Source organism: Azolla caroliniana, unplaced genomic scaffold (genome assembly GCF_043228905.1).
Source record: "Azolla caroliniana isolate FFs.n. ecotype wild unplaced genomic scaffold, voAzoCaro1.0.p SCAF_7, whole genome shotgun sequence".
Taxonomy (NCBI): Eukaryota; Viridiplantae; Streptophyta; class Polypodiopsida; order Salviniales; family Salviniaceae; genus Azolla; species Azolla caroliniana.
This window is the reverse complement of record NW_028230442.1, coordinates 12667491-12690892: the sequence shown is the minus strand read 5'-3', so window position 1 is coordinate 12690892 and position 23402 is coordinate 12667491.

The window sequence follows — 23402 nt, the reverse complement described above, 5'->3', positions numbered from 1 at the left end:
ACCCGCAGTCTTCCAACACATGGCAAATGATATATTCAGAGACCTCTTAGATATCTGTTTGATCATTTATCTGGATGATCTGTTGATTTATTCGACGACCCAGGAAGAGCACGATTCTCATGTACTATTAGTACTAAAGCGACTCCGCGAGAATGGTCTTTATGCCAAGCTAGAAAAATGTAGCTTTGACTGCAAGCACGTGGAATTTCTAGGCTACGTCATCTCCTCAAAGGGCATCGCCATGGATCCAGCTAAAGTCCAAACTGTACTAGAGTGGCAAATTCCACGGTCGGTACGAGATGTACAATGTTTTCTAGGTTTTGCTAACTACTACCGTAAGTTTATACAGGATTACTCGAAGATTATCTTACCCCTCACACAACTTACGAAGAAGGGCCAAGCATTTCTTTGGTCCATTGAAGCAGATATGGCTTTTCGGCATCTTAAGAAAGCCTTTACATCAGCACCGATTCTAGCTCATGTGGATACTAGCAAACCATTCATCATGGAGGCCGATGCTTCCAATTTCGCCCTCGGTAGCATCCTTTCTCAACAAGGAGATAAAGAAGAGTTGCATCTGGTGGCTTTCCATTCGCGCAAATTCGATGTTGCGGAAATCAACTACGAAATACATGACAAGGAGTTATTAGCCATCGTGGATTCATTTGTGCAATGGCGGCATTTCTTAGAGGGCTCTCCACATCAGGTCGTTGTCTTTAGTGATCATAAAAATCTTGCTTATTTCCAGAATGCTCGCGTACTAAATCGACGGCAAGCTCGGTGGGCGCAATTCCTCACGCGTTTCGACTTCAAAATCACATATCGACCGGGGAAGCAGCAAGGAAAAGCAGATGCACTGTCACGGCGTTCATATCTTGCACCTCGTCCTGGTGATCCAACATTTGATAATCAAAAGCAAGTAATCTTGGGACCAGCATGATTGCACACGACGCGGATTTTTCACACCCCGATGGATTCACGGATTACCGACGACATACGTGCAAACTTGAAGACGGATAGTTTTGCTCAAAACATCTTGGCGCACATTAATACTTCTCGGGCATCCTGTTCTCAGTCTCAACAACCAGGTATTGACTACCGACAATTCGAATATCATGATGGTTTGTTATTCTTTAAAAAGCGCGTATATGTCCCCGATTGCTCCTGTCGCCTTCACATCGTCCAGCATTGTCACGACACCCATACGGCGGGACATTTCGGTAGTACTAAGACGTTGGAGCTAGTGCAACGATCTTTTTGGTGGCCCCACATGCGCCGTTTTATCGATGACTACGTTCGGACCTGTGATGCTTGCTGCCGAGCAAAGATGCCACGACACCATCCATATGGCTTGTTGGAACCCTTACCGATTCCAAGTAAGCCGTGGCAATCTATTTGTCTTGATTTTATCACAGATCTGCCGGTCTCGCAGGGGTTCGATGCTATCTTAACCGTCGTCGATCGATATACGAAGATGGCACATTTTGTTCCATGTACTAAGGCCATCACTAGCGAGGAAACCGCCGTCCTAGTCATGCGTGAGGTATTTCGGCATCATGGCCTCCCAGACAGTATCATTAGTGACCGAGGACCGCAATTTGTCTCCAAATTTTGGCAGCATCTCTTCAAGATGCTCAAGGTCTCTTGCAACCTTTCCTCCGGCTACCATCCTCAGACTGATGGGCAGGCAGAACGAACAAACCAAACGTTGGAGCAATATCTCCGGTGTTTCCTGAGTTATCAACAAGACGATTGGGCCGAGATTCTCCACTTTGCGGAGTTTGCGTATAATAATGTTGTTCACTCCTCGACTCGAGTCTCCCCATTCTACGCGTATACCGGTTCTCATCCTCGCTGGTCGGTGATCAACACCCCGGAGCTACCTACCAATCCTCGTGCCGGGGATCATTTGGAGAGACTACGCAAGATCCAGACAGATCTCTCGACTCATCTTCGTCATGCTCAACAGACACAGAAGATTTACGCGGATCGTCATCGGCTTCCCTCTTTTGCCATCGGAGATCGAGTATGGCTCTTACGTCGTCACATCAAGACTACTCGACCATGCGACAAGTTGGATTATCGACGACTCGGTCCTTTCCTTATTACGGGTAAAGTTAATGATGTCACCTTCCGCCTTGATCTCCCTCCGCCGCTTCAGCTACATCCGGTTTTCCATTGTTCCCTTCTTGAACCTTATAAAGCAAACACCATTCCCAATCGTGTTACACCACCGCCGCCCCCGCTGGAGTTGGACACCGGCCCGGAGTATGAAGTTGCTGCCATCCTCGATTCCAAACTTCTTCGCAACAAACTTTATTATTTGGTCGATTGGGTTGGTTATAGTCCGAGCGAACGCACTTGGGAACCTGTCGAGCATGTTGCCAATGCTCAGGATTTGCTTGCTGATTTCCACCGAAAGTATCCGGACAAACCCGGTCCGCAATCAGCGCCGACTCGTTCCACTCGTCGTCTTTAAGGGGGAGATAGTGTCATGAGATGGCAAGACTCGAACCCATGACCTTATGGTATATGGGTCGAGCTCTTAACCATCTCACCATCTATTGTAATTCATAGAATATTATTTTCATTTATGTTTTATTATAAGAAAATAATGTATATTCCAGATTTCTCTGGAACATTCTAGAAGCTTCAGGATTATTCCTGAGAACACTATAAAAGAAGGCACTAAGCATTATGTTGAACCAAATTGGTTCAACACCAGTCTTAAGCCTCTTAGCCGATTTGTACTTATCTTTCATATAATATAAGAGCTGCTGTCATCATCCTATCTCTCTCTCTCCTCTTCTCATTTTCTCTCTCTCGGGAATCTTACGCAGTCCCGTCCTCTTAGTACTAATAGTACTACTCTTCTTAGTACTAATTCCATCTCTGCTTTAGTACTATTCCTGACAGTGGGTGTCTCTCTTTGCTTCTTCGAAGCTTTCTGGCTCCCCCTCATCGGTTAGCAACACATGCTCTACATCCGAAAATCTCCGGGGGGCTCTTCTCTCTCGGAGAGGATATCTCCGTCCTTGGCTTCTGACTATTGGTTCCTCCGTTTGTTCCTCATCCTCATCCGATTCGGGATCTTGTCCTGTTCCGATGTCTTCTTCTTCTTCGGTCGGTTCGGTTTCCTGTTCGTATTCGGCCGGTTCGTTGAGTGTCATCCGGTTACCGGCTAACATCCGGTTTTCAACCGGGTAGGTCCTTGTGTCCTCAAGCTAGTTTTCATTGGATGATTTGGAGTTCATCACCTTCTTCTCGAACTCCCAGTCGGCAATGGTCATGCCTTCCATCAAGACTATGTCCCGACTCTGGAACACCTTGTTGACCAAATCCACATCCGGTAATTGAACTCATCATCGCCATATCCAAGGAATATGCATGGCCGGTACTTCGGATCCAGCGTTGCTCTCTTGTCCTTCGCCACATGCACGTAAGTGAGACACTTGAACACCTTCAAGTGCCGGTAAGACACGTCCTTACCGGTCCATACTCTTTGTGGTGTGTATCCTCCCAAGGGTACTGAGGGTGATCTGTTTATCACATTGGTCGCCATCGTGAGCACCTCAACCCAAAATGTCTTGGGTAACTTGGCATGTGCGAGCATGCTCTGGACTCTCTCCATTATGGTCCGGTTCATCCTTTCGGCCAACTTGTTTAGTTCTGGTGTCTTTGGCACAGTGAATTAGAGCCGGATTCCCTTTGACCGGCAGTACTCCTCGAACTGCCCCTAGTATTCTCCTTCGTTATCTGCTCGAACCACCTTCAGCTTTTGGCCGGTTTCTCTTTCCACTCTCGTGTGGAGTTCCTTGAAGATAGATAGCACCTGATCCTTTGTCTTCAACGGTGAGACCCACAGCTTCCGGCTGTGGTCATCTATGAACGTCACGAAGTACTGCACTTTGGCATGTGACTTCGTGTCCACTTGACACACATCGGTATGCACCAGCTCGAGTGGTGCATTCTGTCTCATTTGTGGCCTTGACCGGAAGGAGGTTCGGTTTTGCTTGCCAGCCAAGCAATCGGTGCACTTGTCAAATTGTACTTCCTTTACCAGAATGAGGTTGTCTTTGGGAAGCCTCTTCATCCCCTTCTCACTCATGTGACACAGTCTTTTGTGCTACAGTTCACCGGCAATGTCGGATGCTACGTTCCTTTCTTCCCGGCATATCCGGTCATGCATCAAGTATAGTGTGTTGACCTTCCGGGCTTGAGCCACTATTAGGCTCCCTTTGCTGAACTTCATCACTCCATTCCGGATGCTACCCGTGTAGCCTTCATCATCTAGCCGATCGGTTGATATCAAGTTCAGTCGAACCTCCGGAACGTGTCAGACATCCTTCAACAACAATTTGCATCCAGTTGGTGTTGTCAACAACACATCTCCTATGCAGATAATTCGGTATGTACCTTCATTCCCCATCCGGACACAACCATGATCACCGGCTGTGTAGGATGAGAAGCATTTCCGATCCGGTCTTAGGTGGAACAACGCTCTGGAATCGACAACCCACGTTGTCTCGTCGCCGACAAGGTTTAACTCATTCTCTTCGGTAATGAGCATCAGTTCTTCTTCACTTGTTGCGATTGATGACGTTCCCTTCCGATCCGGGCCTCTTCGGTCCAAACCGTTTCGGTCCGAACACTTCTTTGAATCGGTAGTGCCGGTTTCTTTCTCCTTCCGAAAATGCCGACAGTTCTTCTGGAAGTGTTCCGGCTTCCTACAATAGAAGCACGTGGGCCTCCCCCTTGACTTCGACCTCGTCCCTGATTTGTCTCGGTTTTGGGGACTCCGATACCGGCCTCTTCCCCGGTTGTGGTCATCTTTCGTGACCAAGGCCTTCAGATCGGTTCTGGACTCCTGGTCCTTCCGGCGAGCTTCTTCATCTAGCAAGCTTGATTTTACCCTTGCTAGGGACAACTGTTTTCCTTCCGGCCCGGCGTTGCCCAATGTGACAACTAACGTCTCCCAGCTATTCGGGAGGGAACTGAGTAGGAGCAACGCAAGTACCTCATCAGCGAGAGGTACTTCCAACGAGGTTGCTTGGTGGATTAGTCCTTGGAAGGCATGCATGTGCTCCGCCATACTGGAGCCGTCCTAGTACCGGAGCCTCACTAGCTTCCGGAATACCGAAACCCGATTAACAGAATTCGTGTTCTGGAACATGATGCCGATCTTCTCCTAAAGTTCATGAGCCTTGCTCTCTTTATTGAAGTTGTTGTACATGCTCATGTGGATGAAGCACCGGATGTACGTCGTCATCTTCATGTGCATCACCTCCCACACTGTGGCGTCGATCTTATCTAGTCTCTTGTCCCGGAATTGGACCGACAACCAAAGATCTTTAATCACCAGCATGTCCCTCATCTTTGACTTCCACACTAAGTAGTTGGAGCCGGTGAGCTTGAACATGCCGCTGAACGATTCTTCCATTTCCTGTGTTGTTCGCTTTGATACCAGTTTGTGAAGAATGGTGCAGAATATTGCTCGGCCACAACTGAGTCTTGAACACTTCACTTGGAATGAAAAACACTGAAATGGGAAATGGAGAGTACAAATGGAAATACACAGGACATTTACGTTGTTGTTCCTTTCGGCGCCATATCGTTTGCGTGAGTTGGGTGGGAACAACTGGGGTTTTGGACTAGGAGAAAGAAGAATGTGAGATAATGTTAGTTAGGAAGAGATTGTAAGAAGAAGATATGAAACTCGTGAATCCCACGAGTATAATGTATTAATGGGTAATTAGATTGTAAGAGAGAATTGGATGGTAAAATCGCGAATCCCACGAATATTTTGTATTAATCAATCCTTCTAAAAAAAAATCAACAACTCTATACATCTTTCTCTCTTCCTTATATAGTGCTGGGAGACAGGTCCCTCCGGATGGGAAGGGAGAAGAACAGTGCCGATGAACAAACTCGGCCGAGGCCGAAACCGGATGAGGAGTACCCGACTACGGAGAGCCAGATGGTGCAGACCCGGTATGAACCGGATGAGGAGTACCCGGCTACAGAGAGCTGGATGATACAGACCCAGTGTGAACCGGTTGAGGAGTACCCGGCTACGGAGAGTCGGATGGTGCAGGTCCGGTGAGAACCGGATGAGGAGCACCCGGCTACGGAGAGCCGGATGACGCAGACCCGGTGAGAACCGGAGGTAGAGACATATTCGTAAGGAAGTGTCCTACCAGCATCTGAAGGTGTTCGGGTGTCTCGCGTACGTGCATGTAGAAAAGGACTGGAGAGGAAAGTTAGATCCAAAGACCCGGCCATGCATATTCCTCGGTTATGGTGACGATGAGTTCGGCTACCGAGTGTGGGACCCGGTCGACAAGAAGGTATTCCGGAGTCGAGATATTATCTTCATGGAGGACAAGACGCTCGCCGACTGGGAGTCGGAGAAGAAGATAATGAACTCTGAGTCGACCGGTAAGGATTGACTCTACGATGAGCAGACCCAACCGGCGAGAGACCGGTTAGCACTCGAAGAACCAGCCGGATACGGTGAGGATACCGAACCGGCAGAAGAAGAAGTAGAGGAAGCGGAGACCAGAACCGGCCTAGACCCCGAATCGGATTCGGATGAAGAGCAAATGGAGGAGCCGGCTACCGAAGCCCAAAGACGGAGATATCCTCTCAGAGAGAGAAGGGCCCCCCGGAGATTTCTGGATGCAGAGCATGTTCTGCTGACCGATGAGGGGGAGCCTGAAAGCTTCAAAGAAGCGAAGGATGACACCCACAACCGAAAATGGTTAAGTGCCATGCAGGACGAGATGGATTCCCTGCATGAGAACCATACGTACGAATTGGTGGAGTTGCCGAAAGGAAGGCGGGCACTCCGAAACAAGTGGGTGTACAAGTTGAAACCGGGAGATGCCGGCAACCCCTCGAGATACAAAGCCAAGATCGTGGTGAAGGGGTTCCAGCAGAAGAAGGGCGTGACTTCGACGAGATATTTGCCCCGGTAGTAAAGATGACCTCCATCCGGACGGTGCTGAGTATAGCGGCAAGCATGGACCTCGAGGTAGAACAGCTGGACGTGAAGACGACATTCCTTCACGGTGACCTCGAAGAGGAGATCTACATGAAACAACCGGAGGGATTTGTGGAGAAAGGGAAGGAGCACCTGGTATGCCGGTTGAAGAAGAGCCTCTACGGGTTGAAGCAGGCCCCCCGACAATGGTACCGGAAGTTTGACTCCTTCATGACCGATCAAGGGTACCACAAGACGCAGGCCAATCACTGCGCGTTTGTGAAGAAGTTTGAAGGAGGCGACTTCCTGATACTCCTTTAGTATGTCGATGACATGTTGATCGTCGGACGTGACCAAGTCAAGATACGGATGCTGAAGAAGGCTCTCAACCGGACCTTCTCAATGAAAGACTTGGGTCCGGCAAGACAGATGTTGGGGATGCACATCATTCGGGACCGGTCAAAGAAGCAATTATGGCTGTCACAGGAGAAGTACGTGAGAAAGGTGCTTCACCGGTTCAACATGTCAGAAGCGAAACCGGTCGGATCGACACTTCCGGCAAACTGCAGGCTATCCGGTAAGCAAAGCCCGAAGACGAAAGCAGAGAAGGCGGATATGATGAAGATTCCATATGCCTCTGCCATCGGGAGCTTGATGTACGCAATGGTGTGTACCCGACCGGATATAGGATACGCAGTCGGAGTGCTGAGCTGGTTTATGAGCAATCCCGACAAGGAGCACTGGAACGCGGTCAAATGGATACTCTGGTATTTGAAGGGCACTTCAAATATGTGTCTCCGATTCGGCTCCGGAAAACCTCAATTGGACGGTTTCACCGATTCGGACATGTCGGCTGATGTGGATACCAGCCGGTCTACATCTGGGTATGTAATGACATATGTAGGGGGAGCTGTTTCGTGGCAGTCGAGGCTGCAGAAGACGGTTGCATTGTCAACCACAGAGGCGGAGTACATGGCGGCTGTGGAAGCCGGCAAGGAAATATTATGGATGAAGGACTTCATCGGAGAGCTCGGTATCTGGCAAGAGGAATACCGACTCTATTGCGACAGTCAAAGTGCCATCCACCTTGCTAAGAATGCGGCCTACCATTCCCGGACGAAGCATATCCAACGGAGGTATCACTGGATCCGGGAAAGAGTAGATGACCAGGAGTTCGCACTGACGAAGATCCACACGGTCGAGAACGGGTCAGATATGCTGACCAAAGTGCTGACACCCGACAAGCTGAACGCATGTCGGAAGAGGATCGGACTGGTAAGACACCCCATGCCGGAGTGAAGGGGGAGTTTGTTGGGAGACAGGTCCCTCCGGATGGGAAGGGAGAAGAACAGTGCCGATGAACAAACTCGGCCGAGGCCGAAACCGGAAGAGGAGTACCCGGCTACGGAGAGCCGGATGGTGCAGACCCGGTATGAACCGGATGAGGAGTACCCGGCTACGGAGAGCTGGATGATACAGACCCGGTGTGAACCGGATGAGGAGTACTCGGCTATGGAGAGCCGGATGGTGCAGACCCGGTGAGAACCGGATGAGGAGTACCCGGCTACGGAGAGCCGGATGGTGCAGGCCCGGTGAGAACCGGATGAGGAACACCCGGCTATGGAGAGCTGGATGACGCAGACCCGGTGAGAACCGGAGGTAGAGACATATTCGTAAATATGTTTCTGAGATCCCATCGAGGCTATATTTGTAAATAGCCGAAAAAGTCATATCAGTATAAATATGACTTAGGGCAAACATGTGTATGAGTTGTTGTCATTTTTCTTGTTGGTGCAAGAAGAAGAGAGAGCACGTAACAATGTACAGAGAGAGAGAGAGAGAAAGAGGTCGCTGCCTCTGTTGTAACCGCCGCCTGTGGCGAAGATCGTGAGCACGAGGTCGTCGCCTCCGTGAACTCACTGTTTTGTACATTCCAACATAGTGATAGTTTGCAGCCTGTGGGCTGCCGTGGTTTTTCCCTCTTTGGGTTTTCCACGTAGAAATTCTGTGTACCTTTTCTCTCCTTTGTGTCGCGTGCATTTGTTTCCCGTTTTCTGTATATGAAAATAATCTCGGTTGTGGCCGAGTGTTGTGCATAAGGAGCGTTTGAGTTCCCGTCATATAGTGTTGGAAGAGTTTAGGTTTATCACATGCCAGCATCATGCTTTTCCTAACTTTAGTTTTCATGCACACTGCATGTGCATGATTAGCTTTCTATCCCATCTTTTCTTTTAACTCGAGTGTGTATGCATGAATAACTTTTTGTACCATACATATCTAGAATATTTACATGGGATAAAGTTTAGTATAACTTTAAAATTTATAGTATGCTAGTATAGTGGTAAGGTTGGGGTTTGTCTACGTGGAGGTACAGGGTTTGAATCCTACCCTATGCACGTAATAAACATTTTTAATATTCTATTTATTATTTATTATACGTACTATAAATCAGATATAGTGTTTTACATATTTCACGTAGTGTGTGATTCACACTACGACACTCCCCCCCTCCGAACCCACACATCCTCCGGTATGTGCCGAAGTCCCCGATGCTTGCTATTCACCTTCATCCGAAGCTTCCTCCGATTCTCCCCTTATGTCGACTATGAGTTGTAATCCACTTTCTTCGCTTTCCGCAACACCGTGATCTTCGTCCGATTGCTCCTTCTTGTCGGTCTTATGTAGGATCACATAGGGTTCTTCATCAGTCTGTTTTTTGAAAATCTTCACTTGTTTCCCGGCTATAGGCACTCGTAGTATCGTTCCATCCAACTCGCATAGTCGGTAAGTTCCATTGTCGAAAACTTTCCGAACCTCGTATAGCCCGAACCACCTTTTCGCGAACTTCCGCATCGTTGTATGTTGATGATCCAAATTATTGTCGTAGACAATCAACCAATCTCCTTCTTCAATCTTCCGCGATCGTAGTCGGTGCTTTGTGTTGAACCGGCTTTTATTCCGGAATCGCGCTTCTTGTTGTCGGCGTATTGCTTCCGCTATGTCTTCCGATCTTCCCTCTAGTTGTCGTATCCGGACTGCTAGTAGTTCTTCCCGGCTCATCTCTTCCTTCCTCGGTAGCACTGTCCATGCCGCGATCACGGTTTCCGTCGGCATTATTGGTGCTTGTCCGGTCATGAGTTTTGCCAGCATGTAACCGCTTACGGAGCTATGTGTCGTCCGATCCGCCCATAGTGCATACGGGAGCATCTACGGCCAATCCTTCACCCTTCCATCGCATGCTTTGGAAATTGCTTTAACGATCGGACTATGTCCTCGTTCGATTTTCCTGTTGGCCTCCAGATTGTATGCCGTTGTTAGTGTTAACCGAACTCAATGTTTGGTGAAGAATTCCTTAGCTTTATCAAAGTCGAGTTCTCCCTAATCCACAATCACTTGTCCTACGCACTCGTACCTGCAAAACACCTCCTCCAAAAGAAATTGGCATACCGCAAAACACGTTTTCCTTCGTAGCGCCCGACCTTCTACTTGGTTTGTGAGATCTTCCCGAGCTAACACCAAGTACTTCTTTTGTCCGATCCTGGTTGGCATGGCTACAATATCGACCATCTACTTGAAGTTGATTGTCGGTGAGAATGTTAGATGTAACTCATCTCGGTATCAAACTCCGGAGTAGATTTGATACTTCTCGCAGCTTTCCGTGAACTCCGCTATATTTTTGTACATGTTCTTCCACCAATATTTTTGTTTGATCTTCACAAAAGTTGCCCATGTTCCTCGATGTCCAGCCCAATCAGATTCGTGAAATTCGGACATTATCCGGTTTCGTTGCTCTTTTGTCCCGACTACCCGAAGTGGTATGCCATCCGGTCTTTTCGGCTCCCTCCATATTAATCCATTTTTCAAGAAGAACTTTCGGACTTGCCGCTTCTTGTTCGGATCTAGGCTCTCTTCTCTTTATTGTCCGATGATTCCTCCATTTCTTGTAGCACTTTCCCGATCAGCAAGCTTTCTCCCTCGTATTCTTCTTCCCGGAAATTTCAGAATATGTTCACCCGACATATGTGCTCCGAAGCAAAGTAGTCTTCGAAAACTTCTTCATTATCGGATTCGGTTATGTCATCTCTGAACCACGCCCTTGATAGCATATCCGCTACTGCGTTGTCTTTTCCGGAGATGTGTCGTACGTCCGGATTAAGCGACTTAACATATGCAATCCATCTTAGCATAGCCATATCCGGTATCGTGCAACACCGCATCATCCCGAGTATCGGAAGACAATCTGTTTCGATCACTACTTCGGCTCCCATCAAATAATCTCGATCCGATTTGATTGCCGACACGACTCCCCATAAATCTCTTTTAACTTGTGCATATCCGCGTTGCCTTTTGTTTAGAACCTTTGCTCTGAATCGGATCGGATATTGCGAACCTTCCGGATCGGCTTGATTGATGACCCATCCGATTCCGGTGGGACCTGTGTCAACCGTTACTATGATCGGTTGGTCATAGTTCGGCTTCTTTAGTGCTTTTGCCCTCCATAGTGATTTCTTGAGCTTCTTCACGGCTTTGGTATGCTCCGGTTTCCATTCGAACTTCTTACCCTTCCACAACAAGTGATAGAGTGGGTCCGCAATATGTGCATAGTGCGGAATCCATATGTGATAGAATGCACATAATCCAAGAAACCTTCAGACTTCGGATTGTGACTTGCATACTTATTTCATAGCTTGAATCGCATCGATCTTGGTTGGTGACGGTCTTCGGCCATAGGGCCCACATAGATGTCCGACAACCAATATTTCTTCTAGCCCAAATGCCGATTTCTCACCGGAAAGTGTTACGTGCACATCTTCTAACTTTCGAAGCACTTTCTCGCAATCACGAATATGGTCGATTATGAACTTTCAGCATCCCCGATCATCCTTAGTTTCATCTTTTTCTTCTACTGCGCATCCTTTCATCGGAATGTCATCTAGGAACAACATCATTATCTCCGGAATGCAGTCTCGAAGCACCTTGTTCATTGCATTCATCATATGTGCGACCGAGTTCGTCGCGCCTTGTGGTAGCGTACACATCCGGACTAATCCTATCGGTGTCCGCATGGTAGTGATGTCTCGGCTCTCCACGACTAGTTGGAATTGGTCATACCCCGAGTATAGGTCTCCAATGGAGTATATCGCACGACCGGCAAATGCTTCCGCAAATTCGTCCACTATCGGACCGACTCCGGAGTTCCGGATCATGACCTTGTTCACCAGTTGCAAGTCTTGGATAAATCGGAGTGACCCATTCTTCTTCGGAACCGTAAACCATCGATTTGAGTACGGAGCGTTTGATGGCTCTAGAATCCCCATCGCCACCTTCTCCTTGAGCAAGTTGATGATTTTGGGAATATGTGCCCGCGGCACCAGAATCGGCTTCAGGTTCCACGTCACATGGTCAATCATGAAGATCACCATTGGCTCCACTATCTTCGGATCAACGCCCTATCTCCTTCGATGTGAATGCAAATGCTTTCCCATGTTGTTCCAACATCCCACGGAATCGTTCTTCTTCATTTTGTAAAAGGAAACCACCGATCCGAAGTGCCTTCCGGATCTCATCCGTGAAGGCATGTCCGATATCCACGGACTTCCGAAGTGTCGGATCTCTCGAGATTTCTTTCCTCTTTTGCTCACTATCGGCGGGTAATGGTCCCGCGGCCGGTTTCACTTTCTTCTCCACGGTCTTGTATTTCGTACTTACCATTGCTTCTTTGCGGAGTGCATCCGGCCCCATTTTCGCAAAAATCTCGTACATCTCGTACATCTTCTTCTTGTATCTTCCGCAAGTTCTTCAAGCCATTGTAGCGTGCTCCCATAGAACACTTCTTTGACTATTCCCACGATTTCTTCGTTTTCTTTTATTATTGATGCCGACCGTAACTTATCCTCCACTTTTTGGTATTCTTTCTTCATTCCTTCGGTTATGGCCGTGTACGTGGATGCCCCATCCGGACCGATTCGTACTTGTTTTGCTCCGAGAGTTTTCTTCCTGTGTGGGGTATCAAGGCTTCTTAGACTATCACTTCCCCACTCTATAATAGTCCGCTCTAAAAATACATTCTTGTTTGGGACAAGAGCTCTCTCTTGTTCCTTTCATGATTTGCTGGCACAATTAGGAATTGGATGGATTTCCCTCCGCTTTGGCTCCGAATTCGTGCGAAAGCTGCACCGCTATTTATCACGACTTTACAGATGGAGACAAAGGGGAAATTTTGGTCGATCTCGACATCCCCGATCTTCACCATCACATCCGGACAAGCCGCAAATAGATCTTCCATTGCTTTAGTGGCTGCCCGGATCTTCCATCCATGGTTAGTGTTTATAGTCCACTTCCCCTTCCGGTAGAACTCCTTGGACATCAAATTGATCTCCGATCCGTGATCAATCAATGCTAGCACGGGCTCTTTGATGTTGCCGATTCGGATCGGGGTCTCCGTAGTTGCACATGCCCAGTGTGGCCTTGTGTAGTGGGAGTTCGATATTTCGTCCTCCACTTCGATGTCATTCATTAAGACGGTATTTGCATTCACCCTTGGAGCATTTTCCTCCGTACTTTGTCTTTTTCTCTTCACGAGATCCACAAGAAGATCGTGGAATTCCTTCTTCGCTATTCCAAGTAATTCCCGAAGCGAAAATTCTACCTGGCTATCGACAATTCTCTCCTCAAACACCTTTTTCAAGTCCGTTTGTTGTTCGATGTCTGATGTCCGATGTTCGATGCCGGAATCGTCTTTTCTTTTCCCTTCCCTTCCCTTCGGAGTTCCAGCTTTCCGGTGTCTTTGATGGTCTGGCCACATCATCCGTGCACCGTCGTTTTTCATCCACCTACACTTCATGCTATTGACATAACGCATGTACGCTATTTTTATCTACGGGGCACTCCCATCCCGTAGCTTCCTGAATACATTCCATGGCGCTTCGGATTTTATCATGGTTGGCTTTCTTCGAAATTTCTAACACTTCCGGCCAAAACGACGCCTTTGCTGCAGATGACTCCCCCACACGTATTCCCGTGGTTGTCGCATAATTGTCTTTTGCCGCAATCTCCTCCTCTAGGACCTTCTTCATGCCGCCTTTCCGGAAGTTTGGTCGTAGTGGATTCCGAGAATCCATCGAATGAATCCAATTTCCCTCATAGTAGATAAGATCTTGTCGTAACGCCTCCTTGTGCTCGTCACAATCTCTCCGATCATGTTCGGTGCTATCGCACCATATGCATCGACGGTCCATGTACTTGGAACTTGTGGGACGGTCTTCCGTCTTCTTCACCATCACAATTTCCAAATTCTTCATCTCCTTCAACAATTGCTCCACCGTGGATGTGTCGATTCCCTTCTCGGTCGTAGTCTCCCGAGCCCGTGGTTGATGGTCTTCCGATCCGGATCTCGGTTTCGGAATCGGTTCTGAAACCCTCTTTTCTTCGTTGGCAAGCCATTGCCCCCTCTTTGTGTATCGTGCAACGATATCCCGCACACTTTCCCATGTTTCGGTGAGGCCACTCTCGGTATTCGTGTCCTCTAGAAGCACTCCAAGATCCTTCCAGTCCCGGACGTCTACGGCTCGTAAGAACATGATAACTTTGTCCGGCACGAGGATAGCTTGATCTCTCGTAGACAACATCCCGAACCGACTTTCGAATGCCGAAAACACATCGAGGACCTTCATCCCCTTGTCCGGCGTTTCCACCCAATCCTCAAATCCTCTCCGCGCTGCCTTGGAGGAGTCCTCGATAGCGAAAGTGGTCTTTAGCGCCTCTTCAAATGCTTCCCACGTCGGATTTTATTGTCGTAGCCTGTGGATACTTGCTTGAAGCTTGTCGGTAGCTACCCGGTTGAAGGATGTCACTTGCAGTCCTTCCAAAATCCCGCACCGTATCATTTCCGCCTTGTAGTCCCGAAGATAGCGTGATACGTCCTTTCCGTTGAATTGCCCGATCCGTTGCATGAGCCGCTCTACTGCCGCTGCTATCTCCGACATCGCACGTTGTTCTTGAAGCATCCGCTCGAACATCATCATCATGTTGTTAGCCTCCGGTTGATTTTCCATCTCCTTGCCACCCATGTTCACGTCGGGTTCACCACTTGTGTCTTTCCTTTCGGCGCCGGATCGTTTGCGTGAGTCGGGTGGGAATCGCTGGGGTTTTGGACTAGGAGAAAGAAGAATGTGAGATAATGTTAGTTAGGAAGAGATTGTAAGAAGAAGATATGAAACTCGTGAATCCCACGAGTATAATGTATTAATGGGTAATTAGATTGTAAGAGAGAATTAGATGGTAAAATCGTGAATCCCACGAATATTTTGTATTAACCAATCCTTCTAAAAAAAAATCAACAACTCTATACATTTTTCTCTCTTCCTTATATAGTGTTGGAAGAGTCTAAGTTTATCACATGCCAGCATCATGCTTTTCCTAACTTTAGTTTTCATGCACACTGCATGTGCATGATTAGCTTTCTATCCCATCTTTTCTTTTAACTCGGGTGTGCATGCATGAATAACTTTTCGTACTATGCATATCTAGAATATTTACATGGGATAAAGTTTTGTATAACTTTAACATTCATAGTGTGCTAGTATAGTGGTAAGGTTGGGGTTTGTCTACGTGGAGGTACAGGGTTTGAATCCTACCCTATGCACGTAATAAACATTTTTAATATTCTAATTTTTATTTATTATACATACTCTAAATCAAATATAGTGTTTTACATATTTCACGTAGTTGGTGATTCACACTATGACAATGTGGAAAACCTTGAATGGGAAAAACCATGGAAGCCCACAGACTCCAACTACCACTATGAAGAAAAGAGGGTACAATCAAAGACTTAGATGCAACGGCCTCGAGCTCTATTTCTTCGGCAACCGGCGGTTACAACAGAGTATTTCTTTACAACAGTTATGCACATACAACAATAGGACAACTACTACATAATCTAATTGCCCGAAGTCATATTTATACTTATATGAACGTAGGGCTATTTACAAATATAGCCTCAATAGGCTTACTCAAAAAACATATTTACACATATGTCTTCTCATCCGGTTCTTACCGGGTCCATCCGATCCTGTTTCCGGATCTTTTCCGGTTCTCACTGGGTCTCTTCCGGTTCTCACTGGGTCCTCTTCATTCATCACTGGATCCCATTTGGAGGGACCGATTTCCCAACAAGAGAGAGAGCAAAAACGTAACTATATTCAAAATAATTCTATGTATGTTCTCTGTACATACTTGGTGCTCAATGAGCACCTTTTATACAAGCCTTGACTATCGGGCTGACACAAGTACTTATAGTACCTAATTGCTTATAAATGAGCATCCTACACTTACCCCCAAAATTATTCCTTACGAAGAATAACATTCTAACGGCCTCTCGGTTGACATACCGCTACGACCATATTTTGCGTATGGTTTTACACACCCAGTCTACGCACTGGGTTACGCACCCGTTTACGCTCCCAATGTTGAGCTTGTCTCTCAACACCCCCCCTCAAGCTCAACTTGAGGTTTGATTTTCTTTTCCAGATCTTCTCTCCGGCTTCTCTTGGCTTCACGCCTCGCTCGCGCTCCTCGACCCGTCCGTTTCCGCGCACTTCGTCCCTTCCGATCGGCTTGTCTACTCATGCGGCCTTTCTTAGCTCCCTTGATGTCACAGTGTTGGCGCCTCTTCCTCTGCCCTTTTCTCCGCTTCAGTTGATTCGGCGTATCCGAATCGAACATTTTCAATTCATTCCCTCTTTCGCCCGAATTTTGTGTCTCCAATTTGTCTTCTATGTTCAGGCCCTTAACTACGTCTGACCATGTCTTAGTCTTGGCCTTTACGGATTTTTTAGCTTTGTTTCCCCTTTGTTCGGTTGTCTTCGGCTCTTCCGTGCGATTACATCCCTTGTTTTCTTCTTTGGCTTCTTCAACTGACCCGAAATCCAATTCTTCATCCAATTCGGCATCGCGGTTATTACCGCTCCTTTCATGCTCTTGTTCTTGTTCTTGTCTCCCCCTCAAGTTCGGCGTGTCGAGGTTCCGCAAATGTAGTTCAACCGAGAAATGTCGTAACGTGTTGAGACTAAGGGGCTTGGTGAAGATGTCGGCAATCTGCCGACCCGTTGGAACATACGCCAGTTCGACTTCACCAGAAAGGACACACTCGCGGACAAAATGGTAGTGCACCTCAATGTGCTTGATCTGAGCGTGGAATATAGGGTTTTTCGCAAGGTAGATGCTGCTGAGGTTTTTTGCAATGTGGATGCTGCTGTTGGATCGGACACCTCTACGTGCACATCTCGTAATAGCCGTTTCAGCCAAATGACTTCGCACGTAGCGACAATCGCCCCTCGATATTCGGCTTTTGTGCTTGACAATGCTAATGTCGCCTGCTTCTTACTGCTCCACGCAATCGCCACACTTCCCAATCAGAATGTGTATCCGGATGTGGATCTACGATCGTGGGCATTTCTGGCCCAATCAGCATTTGTGTAGCCAACTAACTGCTCAACTACGTCTGCACGATACAATAACGCCATGTCTTTTGTGCCATTGACATATCGTAATATCCTTTGCATGCACTGAAGTTGTTCGATCCTGGGCTATGACATAAATTGACTGATCACTCCGACTGGATAGCTGAGGTCCGGCCGAGTCATCGTCAAGTAGATGAGGCTTCCGACAATCTGTCGAAACCGTGTCGGATTGCACGCCTTTCCCGAATTTTGGTGAAGCTTTACATTTCTCTCCACATGGGTCGAGATGGGCTTACAATCTGCCATCCCGAACTTGAAGAGCATATTCAGTGCGTAATGATGCTGACTGATCAATATGGCTCCGGGGGAAAAGATCACATCGATCCCGAGGAAGTAATGAAGGTCGCCAAGATCCTTCATTTAGGATGATTCCGCAAGCTAAGACTTTACGCGACTGATTTCTTCCAGGTCGGCACCGGCGATGACTAAATCATCAACATAAAGTAAGAGACAAACTGGTCCATGTCGACCATGCCGAACGAACAACAAGGAGTCTGATTTGGACGTTGTAAACCCCATTCTACGCAACCGTTGCGTAATCTTCGAGTTCCAAGCTCGGGGCTTGCTTAAGGCCGTATAACACCTTCTTCAATTGGCAGACTGCCGAAGTGTTCTGTTCGGATAGAAATCTAGGGGGTTGTACCATGTACACCTGTTCCTCAAGATCACCTTGGAGAAACATATTCTTTACATCCATTTGACGTAGATGCCACCCCTTCCCCGCACCTACGGCTAGTAGAATTCGCACGGTAGTCATCTTCGCAACAAGCGAGAAGGTCTTGTCGTAATCGATGCCGTGCTTCTGCACGTAGCCTTTCGCAACCAAACGGGCCATATATCGGTTGACCGAGCCGTCAATGTTGTATTTCACCTTAAACACCCATCTGCATCCGATCGGCTTAACACCTTTAGGTACGGAACCAGGTCCCAAGTCTTGTTGTCCAATAATGCGTGCATCTCTTCCTCCATCGTGGCACGCCAGTTTGCGTCTTCCGCCGCTTCTGCGTAGCTCTCCGGCTCACGCACTTTTGCCACTCGCGTCATGTATGCATAATGATGTGCCATGTATTCATTGTACCCATACCTCTTTATGGGGTTCTTCAGGTGGGTAAATCGGTGTAATTTGTGATTACCCGATTTCACGACCTTTTGTGTCGATTTCGACCCCTTCCGTGGAGGATCGTTCTCGATTGGCCCGAAGTCAGATTCACTCTGATCTGACTTGGCACTACCGAAATCGTAATCTAACATTTTCTTCTTCCTTTTTTCTTTACATGTAAACCGTGTCCTCGGTTCTTTACGCGAGGACAACACGGCTGAGTCTCCACTACTCACCGACTCTTCATTTGGTTGGACATCTCGGCCCAACCCCTCCTTCGGACCACTTAGCCGAAATGATATCGGACTTTCTTTCAGATATCCGATTTCCTCATCACGCGGAGGAGGCATCTCAGCCTCGTTGACCTCTTCTTTAGAATTCGGAATGGAATCAGGAGGTATTGGAGGTGAAGGCAAGTACCACGAAGCGGACTCGTTGAATACGACATCTCGACTTTGGCAAACTTCCTTTGTTCGGGGGTTATAGCACTTATACCCCTTCTGCTGGTCTGAATAGCCGATCAAGATACACTTCTTGGCTTTGGCATCCAGCTTCCTCCTATTCTCCTTCGGCACATGCACATACGCAATGCTACCGAAAATCCTCAAATGTGCCAAGTTCGACTTCTTTCCAAAATACAGCTCGTGTGGCGACACTCCTCCATTAGCGGAAGTCCGATTATGCAAATAAACAACCGTCCTTACGGCTTCAACCCAGTAAAACTTTGGTATATGCATCTCTTCAAGCATTGCCCTGGCAGCTTCTTCGATCATCTAATTCCTCCACTCGGGCCGTTCTACTCCGGCGTATATCTACACCAGAATTCGCGTCGAATTCCCTCCTTCTGTAGATAACTAGTGAACTGGTCGGAGAAGTACTCCTTCTCGCCATCAGACCGTAGGCACTTGATCTTACGCCTTGTTTCCCTTTCTGCAAGGTTTTTCATCTTTAGGAACCACGCGAAGACTTCGCTCTTTTTCGCGATCAAGCACGCCAAAGTATGCCGAGTGAAGTCATCGATGAAGGTTACGAAGTAACGGCTTCCACTGAGACTCACATTCTATGTCGGTCCCCACACAACACAATGGATCAAATCCAGTGGATTTCGACTACGATTACACTCATTGGGGAATGGAAGTCGGTGCTGCTACCTGAGTTGGCAGGCTTCGCAGACTTGGCCATTACGGCCCCAAAATTTGGGCAAGCTGAAAACAATGTTCTTCATCTGCATTTCACGAAGCCGTGGGAAGTTAACATGGCTGAACCGCTTGTGCCACAGGTCGATGTTTGATTCGACCTTCTGTCCATTCACGAACAAAGTGCTTCCAGCTTGGTGTCGAGGATGAACATCCTCCTTTCACGGTGCCCTTGCGCGATAACTTGGCCTTCCTCTTCGATGTAGCACCCGAGGTGCGTGAATTGAACTTGCATCCCTTGGTTGACGATCTGACTGACCGACACCAGGTTCTTGGTTATTGTTGGGAAGCGCAACACGTTCATAAGTTTCCTTTTTGTCCCGACATGGCTGAGAGGAACTTCTCCGACATGTTCAATGGTATGCGGAGTGTCGTCTCTTGTTTCGACCACTCCTTGATTTTCCGGTTTCTCCAAGTACGAGAACCATTCCTCATGACTCGTCATAGGAATTGACGCTCCGGAATCAACATACCACACCTTGCTCGATTTCAAGGTGTTCACGGCCATCGAATTGGCCTTGTGCTTCATGACGAAGGTTGGGCCCGATCCATTTCCGGCTCGTTTGGAGCCTTCGCCGTAGTGCGATTTCTGACGCCTTGCTACATCTCTTCCACTCAATTTGGCTTTGTCCGAATCGGCTCTCTTCTTCTAGCACTCACTTTCCCTGTGTCAAGAATACTACTAAAACAGAGAGAGAATTAGTTCTAGAATGTTCTAGAGAAATTTGGAATATACATTAATTTCCTATAATACAACTTAAATGAAAATAATATTTTACGTATTACAATAGATGGTATAATGGTCAACAGCTCGACCCATATAACAGAAGGTCATGGGTTTGAGTCTTGCCATATCATGACACCCTGTGGCCTTTCTTGCCACAGTACTCGCATTCCGTTGGCGCCTTCTCTTGCTGACTTCTTGCACCGCTGTGACTCCCCCTGCTTCTGGAGGGTTCGGAATTGCTTTCGGCATTTCGATTATGCCGCACGTTCTGCTCTTTTCGACCACCTCCATTGCGAGCCGATCCGCCACGACTATGGGGCCTATCTTCCTCCGTGTACAACATCTTGCTCCTAAACCCTAAACCTTAAACCGATCAAGATGCATAGATGCTCCTATCGAACTTCTCAGTCGGTAGCGAGCTTCCCATTCCTCTATCCATATTGTTGTCTTATCCTTTCCGAAAAAACAATATCTTAACTTGGTCTTTATCACAAGCTTTTCTATCAGCTGTAGAGAAGTCTCAACCCTCGCGCTCTGATACCATGTAAAAGAATATGTGTGCGGAATCGTATGCGTAAGACAATTAGTACACGGTTCGATAGAACATAGACATCACAGAGAAGGAGAGGGAGAGAGAGAGAGAGCAGAAACGTAACTATATTCAAAATAATTCTTTATATGTTCTCTGTACATACTTGGTGCTCAGTGAGCACCTTTTATACAAGCCTTAACTATCAGGCTGATACAAGTACTTACAGTACCGAACTGCTGATAAATGAACATCCTACACTTACCCCCAAAATTATTCCTTACGAGGAATAACATTCTAACGGCCTCTTGGTTTACATACTGCTACAACCATATTTTGCATACGGTTTTACGCGCCCATTCTATGCACTGGGCTACACACCCGTTTACGCTCCCAATGTTGAGCTTGTCTCTCAACAATGAGGATGAGATAATCTCCTCCATCATACTTCTTGACAAAGATGCAATGATCATCTTGTGTCTTGCCGAAACCGTGATCCACCATGAAGGATTCGAACTTCCGGAACCATTGTTGAGGTGCTTGCTTCAGCCGATACATGCTCTTTCTCAATCGACGTACCAGCTTATCTTTGTCTTTGTTCACGAATCCTTCCAGCTGGTGCATGTATATCTTTTCCTCCAAATCTCCATGGAGGAAAGCAGTCTTGACGTCTAGTTGCTCGACTTCGAGATCCATACTGGTCACTATGCTCAACATTGTTTCGATTGATGTCATCTTCACCACCGGGGCAAATATCTCTTTGAAATCCACACCCTTCTTTTGTTGGAAGCCTTTCACCACGATTCGGGCTTTATATCTGGGTGGATTCCAGCCATCTCCCGGTTTCAGTTTGTATACCCACTTGTTCCGAAGTGCCTTCTTCCCTTTCAACAACTCGGTCAATTCGTATGTGTGGTTCTCATGCAAGGAATCCATCTCCTCTTGCATGACACTTAACCACTTTCGGATGTGGGTGTCATTCTTAGCTTCGTCAAAGATTTCCGGCTCCCCCTCATCTGTTATTAGCACATGTTCTTCATCTGAATATCTGTCGGGGAGGGGGTGGGGGGCTTCTCTCTCTGAGGGGATATCTTCTGCCTCCATTCGGCATAGTCGGTTCTTCTTCGACTTGTTCGGCCGACTCAAATTCGGTTCCAAGTTTGGCTAGTTCCCCTTGTTCTCCAATCGGTTCTCGATTTTTCTGAGTATTTAATGAACCGATTGGTTCGGATTCAATTTTGATCAAATTTTCTTCTACTTGATTCGGTGGAGCATTAAATCGGTTTGATTCGGTAGTTGGAGACTGTAAAGAATCAAGAGATGGATTCTTGTGAAGAGGGAAGAGATATGTGTTATGTGTGTGTATGAGAGAGAGAGAGAGAGTGAGAGAGAGAGAAGAAATACGCAAGGTAAAAGTATATTGACAAAGGAGAAAGACTTAACATTATACAAGGTGGGAGGAGGGTGCTTTATGTAGTCACCCTCTCTCTTCATTAACTACAAGCCTCATGGAGCATGGGGAATGTGAAAGCTCATAAGTTATGTGTCATAGAATATGATTCTATGACTCATACTAAATGCTAGAATACAAAGTGGTGACATAATGGTGACTCTTGACCGTTGGAGTGTCTCTTCACTCTCAAGGTGAGTTCACACACTAGACCAAGTTGAGCTTGATTCTCAACAGAGACTTATTCTCAATCTCCCAATCGAATCATCTTCTCTTCCATGAAGATGATGTCTCGGCTCCTAATCACCTTCTTCTCGGCTAAGTCCCATAGTCGATAGCTGAATTCGTCGTAGTCGTAGCCATCGCTGAGAAATATACATGGCTGAGATTTCGGGTCCAGCTTCCCCCTCTGGTCCTTTCCAACATGCACATAGGCAAGACAACCAAACACCTTCAAGTGTTGGTATGAAACGTCTTTGCCGCCCCACACCCTTTGTGGAATATCACTATCCAAGGGTACTTAGGGTTATCGGTTTATCATATACGTTGTCGTGGTGTACTTTGTACACTACGTAAAATATGTGTAGAGTACTCGATTGACTAAGTATAAAGAAATAAGAGAAATACTACAATAATTATGTTACGTGCATAGGGCAAGATTTGAACCCTGTACCTCCATGTTAACGATTTTAAGCCTTACCACTATACTAGCATATTATAAGTTTTAAAATTATACTAAACTTTATCCCATGTAAATATTCTAGATAAGCATGATAGAAAAAATTATTCATGCATACACACTCGAGTTAAAAGAAAATATGTGATAGAAAGCTAATCATGCACATGTAGTGTCCATGAAAACTAAAGTTAGAAAAAGCATGATGCTTGCATGTGAT